We start from the raw sequence: 10,693 nt of genomic DNA on the forward strand, positions 1-10,693 counted from the left end.
CTCCAACCTCCTCATTGACTCTATAAGACCTCTGAAGATGCCCTAGAGCAGGGGTGGGCAAACTATGGCCCGCGAGCCACATCCGGCCCGTTGGTCTTTTTAATCCGGCCCGCCGAAGATTGGTACAGAATTGCCCAAATCAAATCATATCATAATTATGACTGCATTCATTTGACCTTGTCCTGCAATACCTGGCGGTCCACCAGGTGGCGCACTAGGCGCAGTGATACATTGACTTGATTTTGTGCCGAGTGTTTAATAAGGAATGGACGACTAAATACTTTTTCACTGAAGTCCGGTCGAAGGCTGTGTGTCTTATTTGCCAAGAAACCGTTGCGGTTTTAAAGGAAGACAACATCAGCCGTCACTTTTCCACCAAGCATGCTAATTGCGCTAACAACCAGTCAACGCGGGACCGGACGGCGACCGCTCGGAGGTCGGCAGATAGTTTGCAGGCTCAGCAAAACACCTTTATCTGACAAACTGCCATCCAAGAATCAAGCACGAAGGCAAGTTATTTGCTGGCATTCAAATTTACATTATATTCCTTGGCACTGGACGAAAGTAATGACATAAAGGACACCGCTCAGCTTTTAATTTTTATCAGAGGGATTAATGACAATTTTGAGATAACAGAGGAGTTTTTGGCCGTGGAACCCCTGAAGGGGAAAACACGGGGAGAGGACTCGTATGACGGCGTATCGGGAGCTGGTGTCATGTCCCTTCACACGAGACCCTGAAACGGCGCCACAGGAGCTGCAGTTGGAACTGATTGATCTCCAATGTGACACCGTCTTAAAGGAGAAGTTCAACTCTCTTAAACTGGATGAGTTTTATGCTTCATTAAGCGCAGCCAAATTTCCAAACATCCAGAAGATGGCACAGAAGATGCTGGTGTTGTTTGGCTCTGCGTACGTGTGTGAACAGACTTTTGGTGTGATGAACACCAACAAAGCACCTCACAGATCCCAGTTGAGTGATGAACACCTCAGATCTGTTCTGAGAATTGCCACAACAAAACTAACACCAGACTTCGATGCACTGGCAAAGAAGGGTGATCAACAACACTGTTCCCACTAAAAGTGAATGTACGTATTAACACTGTAATGCCTTTTTTATGTTTATGTTTGATATGGATGCATCTGGTGCTGGCCCGGCTCGTCTGTCAAATTTTAAAAGTCAATCTGGCCCCTGAGCCAAAAAGTTTGCCCACCCCTGCCCTAGAGTATCAAGTACCAACATATTATCAGCACATCCTTTAAGGTTTCAAATTTACAAATTGGAGCCACCCTGGTTCAGACCACTGCAGCCCAGGAGCAACTCAATTCTTTTCCAACTCGTTGGTCAGGTCTTTCCACCTGCCCGTTTCTCCTGCATCCAACACGCTGACTATGAAACCAACTCTTCACTTACACTCTTATCTGCCCAGTCGTAATGTTTTGACTCAGTGTGGTTATCACTTGTAAGTGAGCTTTTAATACTTAAAAATAACATGGTAACATGGTCGTGGACTGGGATACACAAATCAGACTTCTCCTAAAATGATATTTTGATTTCAGCTACCATGCCTGTCCTGACTACAGATTCAATATTGATGGTCCTTTTTTTTTTTTTTTTTCAAATTTAAAATCTGTATACTTCAATGTGTGGGTGCCCTTGAAATCATTCTTTATGTAAAGTAACGTGGGGCCAGATCGCTGTGTCACCCACTACTAACAACATGTCAATCTGCCATATTGCATCCCCAGAATCCAAATATTGTTGAAGTGGTGAACAGCTAGCTGGGAGCTTTGATTGGAGTTTGAAGATATCTATATCTCTGTCTCTCTGGGTTTGAGTTAAGCCAGGGATTTGTGTTAAATGTCATCCTCTCCCTGCTCTCCCCTTGTTTCCTGCCTGCTCTTCACTATTAACTGTTAATTAAAGGAAAGGAAAAAAATCAAAACACATCAAAAAGCTGAACAACTTCAAGGCTTCATTGGAGGACAGATTAGATCAGACTACATTTGCTGTAAAGATCTAACAATATAAGTCTGACCCCTTTTACATTCATCAGACAGGCTGCAGTCTTTAACAGTAACCTGTAATAATGTTGCATTAGTATTAAATCAGGTTTCCCCAGTCTCCTCACAGCAGACTTCATACTTAATGATTTTAACTGTTATATAAAACCATTAAGTACACACACCTTATCTGTTGGAGTAACTTGTGCCTTGTTCACCGTAGTTAACGTTCGTCCAGCTGCTCAACGGGAACAGATGTCCACAAAAACAGTCAAGGAGTCTTTTAATATTTACTGCCAACAGTAAAATGTATTTATATTCAAAGCAGGAAAGTGTCGCTGGCACAGTTAATAAAATTTTTAAAATCTTTGTTGGAAGCATGTAAAATTAAGAGTCTAGCTGGTTCTGACTGTTAGCAGCATTAGCAGCTACAATGCTGTTCTCTGCTCTCTGACAATCAGCTACGACTTGTGTTAACCAAGCAGCTGCTCCTTGATTCTGCTAAATATTTTAGTTTTAGCATTAGTAAGATCCTCTGAGAAATTATTGACATTTTATGCTTCATAAACACACCTGTAACTCCCTGTCATCCCACAGGTACATCAGGTCAATACATGGTGTACCCTGCCTTTCCTCCAGTGTGTGCTGGGTTAAACTTCAGACCCCTTTGACACTGCCGGGATAAGTGGGAATGGATATGTATTTAATTAGGGATTGCTCCTAGATTAAGTAATGTGTATTGTGTGTTGATGAAATGTCCAGACACACAGTGAAGCAGCAGTAATCCCGAATCTTCATCCTCTCTTTCATCCATCTCTCGGTCTCTGTGTCTGCCTTTAGAGGCACAGTTTGAGAAACCTGTGGTTCGTCTTGTGTGTGTGTGTGTTTGTCTGCCTGCGTGCGTGCGTGTGCATGTGTGTGTTTGTGCAACAGCTCCGTGCCACACCATGATTAAGTGTTTTGAATAATTGATGATTGCACCCCTCATTAAGTCTCAGTCTTCTGCTCCGGCAGACTCCGGCTCTATTTTTATGCACCAGAATCCTCTCCTCTTCCACTCCACAGATGTAGCCGATCCATCACTCACTTTAGGCTCAGCTGAAGGTGGTCCAGAGGGGGTTGTGGGGGGATCTAAATCATGTTGAGTGGACATTTTTACCAGGCCAGCACCACAGTACACAGTAGCTCACTGATGATGTTTTTGTAGAGAAGAGAGCGACCCCTGGCTTCAGAGCTGAAGGGGATACAGTGACTACAACCGGCCGAAACTCTAAATTATGTTGTTGCTAAGCCATGAGTGTGAGCATGGTTCATTTATCGACTTCTGTTGCAAAACCTCCTTTCTATTCCCTGTACACAATTTATTTATTAAATCACCCACCGCTGATGCATAAAATTAAATAGTAAGGGGCCCCTGAAAATAGATTAAATATGGTATTTATTTGTATCTGAAGGTTTAAGGAAATGGTGGTCAGAGGTTCTGGTTTGTGTGCTCTGTCAGTCATGAAAATCCATTGCCATGCTGCTGACATTTGCCTGCTTCTGTTCATTACAAGCAACCATACATCAGTGGATCACCCCTGGAGAGGCTGCAGATACACTTCCACCTCCACATGTTGCTCAGTGTTGCAGCAGGTCTGGCTGTGTGAAGGCCATCTGATCTGAACTGAGCACATTTAAATGAAAGCATGATTTGCTAAATTGTCAGTCACACCCCAAATGCAGTCTTCAGCACATATGTTTTGCATGTGTTCATAGGGAAGGTGGGAATGATGTGGGTTGTTGTAGTCGAACAGTGGATCGGGGTTGACAGACAGACAGACAGACAGACAGACAGAGAGGGGGAATCAGAGTGTGGGTTTGTTAATAAAGGCATATCCACAGTCTGTCAGCAAAGCCGCTGCTTCCTCTCTGTATGAAAAAGACAGCCTTACACACATTGTTGAGCAGGACCAATTTACATTTTAGCACATTAACAAGGCAGAGGAGACACACGCACACACTAACACACACATTCAACATACACAGGGGAGGTGCAGGGAGAACGCGATTCATTTTCATCTATTTCCCCTTAAAACATGAGAAAGGAGGAATTCCCCAAAGAGAGTGCAGCGCTTTGATATATACAGCCCTGTGTCTGTAAATAGGTTAGGTGATGTGCGTGTTTGTATGCGTGTGTGCATGTTTTTGTGTTAAATTGCAATCTGCACATGCACGTGCGCCTTGTCATCTTGTGGGGTATCCTATTTCTGCCAGGAGATTGTGGGTGGGGAAGTGTATGTGCGTGCTGCACGTATGTTTACCTTTTCCTGATGAGGCCTCTGCTGAACGCTCTTTCTAGTCATTCATGCAGGCAGGGAGCCATGTGGAGCACCTAGAGCGCCTCAGCAGCCCGTGTTTCCATGTTTCCCCGCAGTGTGCTGCTGTGCTGGCTGGTGGCCTGGCCGACTGCCTGCTGAACTAGATGCACTGTGGTCCCTCTAGGACTCCGGGGCTGCTGCAATAGCTGGTGCTCCATCCACGAGACAGCTGCAGTAAGGACTGTGAGGCGTTGTTTGTGTGTGGTACAGATGGAACCACTGTCGAAGTCACAATTTGATGGCTTTTTCAGAATGGCTTTTCTAAAGCAGTGACAAAAATGACCTTTTTACCAAAGACCTGCTCTGTCATGTGTTAACTGTACTGTAGTGTGTTGAGTTGTGATCATATGCATTTCGACAGTTGCCTCTCACCAGGTGATAACAGCATTGACCCATTACGATGTTGTGTTCCTTCTTGGCAGCCAAACACCAACAGTCTCCTTGTACCAAACTGTACAAAGACGACATGTGTTTGTACAGGTAACTAGAGAGATTTTTTTTAATGTTTACAATTTTTGTCATATTCAGCTGCTAGTACTGTACTATTCCACTGAAGCTTTTTGTGGTTTGCTCTCGTTCATGTCAAACAGCAGCTGCAAGATTCTTTATAATCACCCTCCAACAGTCAAATTATCAGAGCTGTGTTTGATTTGTTAAATTCATGCTATTGAACTTGTCTTGGATTAAGGCTGAAACTAATAATTATATCCATAAAAATATTGAGAACGTCTTTAACTTTTTACCAAATTCAATGTCCATGTTAGCACTGGCGTTGTTTATGGTTAATTGATTGATAAGAATTTGATCAAATATATCAACACACAATTTGGCAAGCTCACCCACAGTGCAAAAAGTGCAGGCGCTCAACCCGTTGACTGGCATTACTTCTTTTATTGTTAAACGTTTGTATTTAATAACCATTTAACGATTTATTGATTATAGATTATTAACTTATTTGGAACTCTGATCAAGGAAACAGATCAAATATTTCTTCGGTCAGTACCCACATCGAAGGGCTGCCTTGGTTCACATGTTAGGACAGGTTGCCCACTGATCGTAAGATTAGCGGTTCCACATGCCCAAGTGTCTTTGGGCAAGGCACCGAGCCAGTTGCTCCTGATGGCAGGCGAGCACCTTGTACGGCAGCTCCGTCTCCATCGGTGTACGAGTGTGTTTGTGAATGGGTGATTGGGAGGCAAAATTTGTAAAGTACTTTGTAGACCACTAAACGCTGTCTTCCACCGGAAGCAGCTGCTTCTGGCTCGGACACGGCCACCAGAGCTGACTGCAACCATTGCCTAGTCTATTTCTGACGGAAATATAATCCCCAGGTAACTTCAATTACAGACCATCAAAATGCATATATTTAGTTCTTCATCTTCATGTATCTATTAATCAAATGTTTTTACATGAATCTCTGATTAAGGACACTGCTCTGCACTTATTGTTGACAGGACAAAGTGCAGTGATATGCAGCTGTTATCTGGGCGTGACACTGAACTTCAACCCACAGCTCATGGTCTCACATCCTTTCTTTTTCTTACTGACGGTATTTCCCTATTTCCCCCTCCCTCTCTCTCTCTCTCTCTCTGCCCTCACACACACACACACACACACACACACACACACACACACACACACACACACACACACACACACACACACACACACACACACACACACACACACACACACACACACACACACAAAAGTTGATTATCTCATTCACCTATAGGCACGTCATGTCCTTCAACCTCTATTAGTTGATCTTTAACTCTCTTCCATTTGTCTCTGTTGCACTGTTTCATTTGTTGCTGTTCTTCATCTCTCACTGAGCTGGTTGAACTGCTGGAGTTGAGTTGCGACTATATTTTTTCTCCTACAGCTCATAAACAGGTAGGTTTTATATAATTCGTTTTCACTTCTTTATCAGACAGAATAGACATGTATTCCTCTCTTCGGCTTGCTCGTGTACCAGTTGACATTTAATGATGCGTGTGACCATTTGGGTCCCTAAAATTACATTTAATTTTGTCTGTTTGTGAACGTAGCTCAAAGAAACGTTCATTTACCACTAAAACATCTGAACAACAGTAGTATATAACATGAGTTAACCTTTAGCACTCACAGTGCTGGTTATTTATTAACAAGCACAACTCAAAGGAGAAGTGTGTCGCTGATAAGGACTCAATGTAATGGCGTCAGGATCTAAAAATGGCGTGGGTAAAGTGTGTGTGTGTGTGTGTGTGTGTGTGTGTGTGTGTGTGTGTGTGTGTGTGTGTGTGTGTGTGTGTGTGTGTGTGTGTGTGTGTGTGTGTGTGTGTGTGTGTGTGTGTGTGTGTGTGTGTGTGTGTGTGTGTGTGTGTGTGTGTGTACAGAGCACAAGTAGTGTGGAAGGTAGAGTAGAAGGTGGTCTCTGTGATTATTCATTATTCAGATGGCAGGAGAGCTGAATGAGTGGAGCCACTAATCTACACTCTGAGCCTGATGGACAGAACACAATTACCCCGAGAGAGTGGGAGGTGAGAAGACAGGGAGGAGGACGGAGAGCCAGCGTGCCCACCTCCTTCCCCCCTTCTCTCTCTGTTTCTTTCTTTCTTTTTACTTTCCATTCGCCTGGCAGACTTTACTGTAGCCGCAGATGATTTCTGGGCATTAAGCTACTGTTGGCAGCCTCCTGTTTATGGAGTCACACACACACACACACACACACACACACACACACACACACACACACACACACACACACACACACACACACACACACACACACACACACACACACACACACACACACACACACACACACACACACACACACGCTCACTCACTCACACACACATGCACAGATCTTCAATTCACCCACTCGCGCCTGTTGGCAGCGCCCCAGTTGCGGATGTCCAATTTGCCGCTCGCTCCCTTCTCCTTCTTGCCTCCGCTCTGTGTCTCCTCTGGTATGGCTTCAGATTGCTGTCTAAATCCAGGCACACTAAGCCATGTTCACATCCTGCTCTGCTGCTACATTTAGCTCACGTGTTGATTCCGGGTCAAACCGCCACTACACTGTTCACGATAGTTTTTGATGGTGCTACTCTTCCCTTCACTTTATCTGCGCGTGTGTACAAGGCGGGGAATTTGTACAGCTGAAGCTTGACATGGGCTGCCTTTTTTTTCTCTGAGAAATTAGCTTGTTCTCCCCTACAGGGACTGTAGCTTTAGATGTAGAACTCTTCCCCGAGTCTCCAGGGAAACGACCATATGTCTGGAGCCTTGGAGACGTCTGGAGAGCGGCGCTGCAGCAGATTTTCCATTTTCAGTCTCTGAGTCTCGTCTCTTGCTCATTTTCACCAGCGACCTAGTGCCTGCTTTGCTTGCAACAGTCGGATGGGTTGGACTCCTTCAGATAAGTGAATCGTCCTCTCATGGGAGCAATTTTTGCAGGCAGAACCTAAACTCTGAACTCATTTCACAAAGTTTTCTTGATATGTTTTTTGTTTGTGCACTCATTGTAACACCACAGAAACAGCTTTTTGAATTTAGATGTTATAGTTGTAGAACAGAAGCTGTGATTTTGAGGGTTAAATCAACGAGACCGCCTCTTTTCTGGTCCGGTTCGAGGATTAACAGATTGCCTTTCTTAAACACAGGCTCCAGCTGCTGCCTGAAAGACTTCACAGCTAGAAGGAGGAGAACGAATTCAGAGAACAAAAAGGAAACAGAGGAGAGGGACAGACGGGGACATGTTCAGGGTTAGAGCTGAAGCCGCTCAAACTCCTTCATTTCTCTTCTGATTTTACTTCCTTGGGCTTTTTTTCCTCTCCCCTTTTACCCTTTGCTCATTATCTTACTCACCCACTCTATGTTTGCTCACCCCTCACTTTCTTTACACTCTGTTCATTTCTCTTCCCTCTAACCCCCTCTGTCTTCATACTCCCTCTCTCGCTCTCTCTCCATCCATTTGGTGGAACAGTGCTGCTGATAATGCCTGTAATTGGAGTGACTCACACTTTTCCAGTGTGTTTGGACCAGATAAAGAATATTGTCAGCATTTTGCCGACATGGCCTCTGCTGGCAGAATTAAATGGACTCTGTTCTGTTCTGTCTGCAGCAAATTAAAAGCCTCTCAATTCATCTGTTCTCGCCCAAGGCTTACAGGGGCCTCCTATTCACACAGAAACACCGTGGAGAGGGGGAGGAAGAGAATAAGAGAGATTTCCCTCTTCCCCCAAGAAGCACCAGTCTTTTGGTTTTGTTCAGATCTGCATTCAGCCACTATTAGATGGAGACAGAGGAGGAAAGAGAGGTCAAGAATGATAGTCTGAGAAGAGGTGACGAGCAGCTCAGAAGCTAGTCATATTCATTATGTAGCAGGTCGACTCGCAGCTGTCTCCTGCTGTCTTTGTACTTCAGCATCTCTAAGTAAGAATGGGACTTCTCTGCATTTGTCCGTATGCATGCAAATGTGTGTGTTTTCACGCATTCACATGCCAGGGTGAGAGTGTAAGGCTGAGTGGTTTATGGTTAGATTTATGGTAGTTCATGCCAATCAACACTTCAGAATGAAGTAGCGGCAGATGGGCAAAGAAGGGACAGAAAGCTGGGGGCCAGAGGAGCCTGTCGGGCACTCAATGGTCCAGAGGGGCAGCTAGTATTAGTGTTGAAGAGACATTAATACACCTTGGTCCTGATAATTTTAGAGATCTTTTCTGTTTGTAATAATAATAATAATAATAATAATAATAAGAAACTTTATTTGTATAGCACCTTTCATGCAAGAAATGCAGCTTAAAGTGCCTCACAGCAAAATAATTACATGCAGTGTTTCACATAAAACTAGATATAGAGGAACAATTAAAAATATAGAAAAGAAATTAGATAAAACAGATAAAATGCTCAAGAAACAGATAAAAGCAAAAGAAACAGATAAAATGCATAGAAAGGAATACAAGTGGAAAATATAAAATTGAGTAATATGCATTTCAAGGCACAGTAATTCAAGTGCATGGCAGGTGTAAGAGAGCATCAATAGTAGGTAGTTAAAGGTTAAAGAGATATGTTTTGAGCTTTCTTTTGAAAGTATTAATTGAACTAGCTTCCCTGATATCTACAGGTAGTTTGTTCCACAGCTTTGGAGTGTAGCTGACAAAAGCTGAATCCCCAATTTTCTTACAACTGTTGCTGGGAACCTCCAATAAACCAGCAGCAGATGATCTCAGTGTTCTGGAAGGCTCATAAGTAACCAGATAGTTAGAGATGATAATAACTTTGGAGCCACCAAGTTGATCGCTGAGATCTTGTAATGAAAAAGAACAGATAAGACAATTTATACAGTACATGATGAGACACGTTTTAATCTTGAACCCTGTTTGGAAATATGAGGGGTAAAATTATTACCCAAACTGTCCATTGTAATCATCCTTCACAGCCAACAGAAGGATGCAGTCTTCAGGTCTGAAAAGTGAAGCCAGTGTCCGTTAAAGTGCAATACAACTGAGGGCCACTGAGGGCCGGCTCTAATAAACATCTGGCTCTGATTGACTTTCATTTAAAAATCATCAACTTCTCTTGTGAAATACAAAGTCAAATTAAAATTTTCCACAAGTTATTATGTTGTTATTCGTTAAATTTACTCCTTCTGATCAGTGTCCCGGTGGTTCTTCTAAAAATAATCCCATTATTGATTAGATATTGGGCCTCAAAGCTAAGTATGTTTGCGGGTGTGCCTGGTTTACTGACATGCCTGGGGCGCAGTCAGGTTTCCAGTGTCCTCTGGTTTTCAGTCAGATCTACCCCTCACTCCTCCCCAGCTCGCCCAAATATGGCACTTTTGGCTAAAAAAACCAACCAAAACAAGATGGCAAAAGCCATAGTGTCAGACGTCAGTTCAGAAGCCAATGGATGATGTCATGGGGGTTTGCCACTCGGTCTCACCTGCAAATAAAGTGGTTTAGATAATCTGTCAGGACTGTTAGAATGTTTGACACCTGCTGGATTGTCTATAACTGCTTGTTCGCTGACACGTTTGTTGACAATGCTGCTTGCGTTTTTTTGTCCTGTCAGACATTAGTGACTTGTCAGACCACAGAAGTTAACTTGAGTACAGCGACATCCTAAAAGAGAAAAATGATTGCTGGAAAGCAAGAAAGTTGTGTTGCCTTGTAATTGTCCAGGAGTTTTTTTTTTCGTTGATTAAAACTCGGATGACATCCGGTGTTAAAAATTATGAAAGAATATATTACTGTATTTTTGCTTTTAAACCTGTTTGAATAGTTAGTGTGATTGAAGAGGGTTGTGGTGGGATTGTTCCTCAACTGTCCTTGCTGAGGAAAA

General features: G+C 43.3%; 1 protein-coding gene across 5 annotated transcripts in view; it reads left to right on the forward strand.

Moving 5' to 3' along the window:
- The window catches only part of dab1a (DAB adaptor protein 1a), a 215,744-nt gene that overhangs the window by 153,212 nt on the left and 51,839 nt on the right, over nucleotides 1-10,693 (forward strand). The gene's annotated exons all lie outside the window — the stretch shown is intronic.

This window comes from Brachyistius frenatus, unplaced genomic scaffold (assembly GCF_029030835.1).
Source record: "Brachyistius frenatus isolate BFR_SWC_R1_liver_20210118 unplaced genomic scaffold, ASM2903083v1 Contig_29, whole genome shotgun sequence".
NCBI classification, from domain to species: Eukaryota; Metazoa; Chordata; class Actinopteri; family Embiotocidae; genus Brachyistius; species Brachyistius frenatus.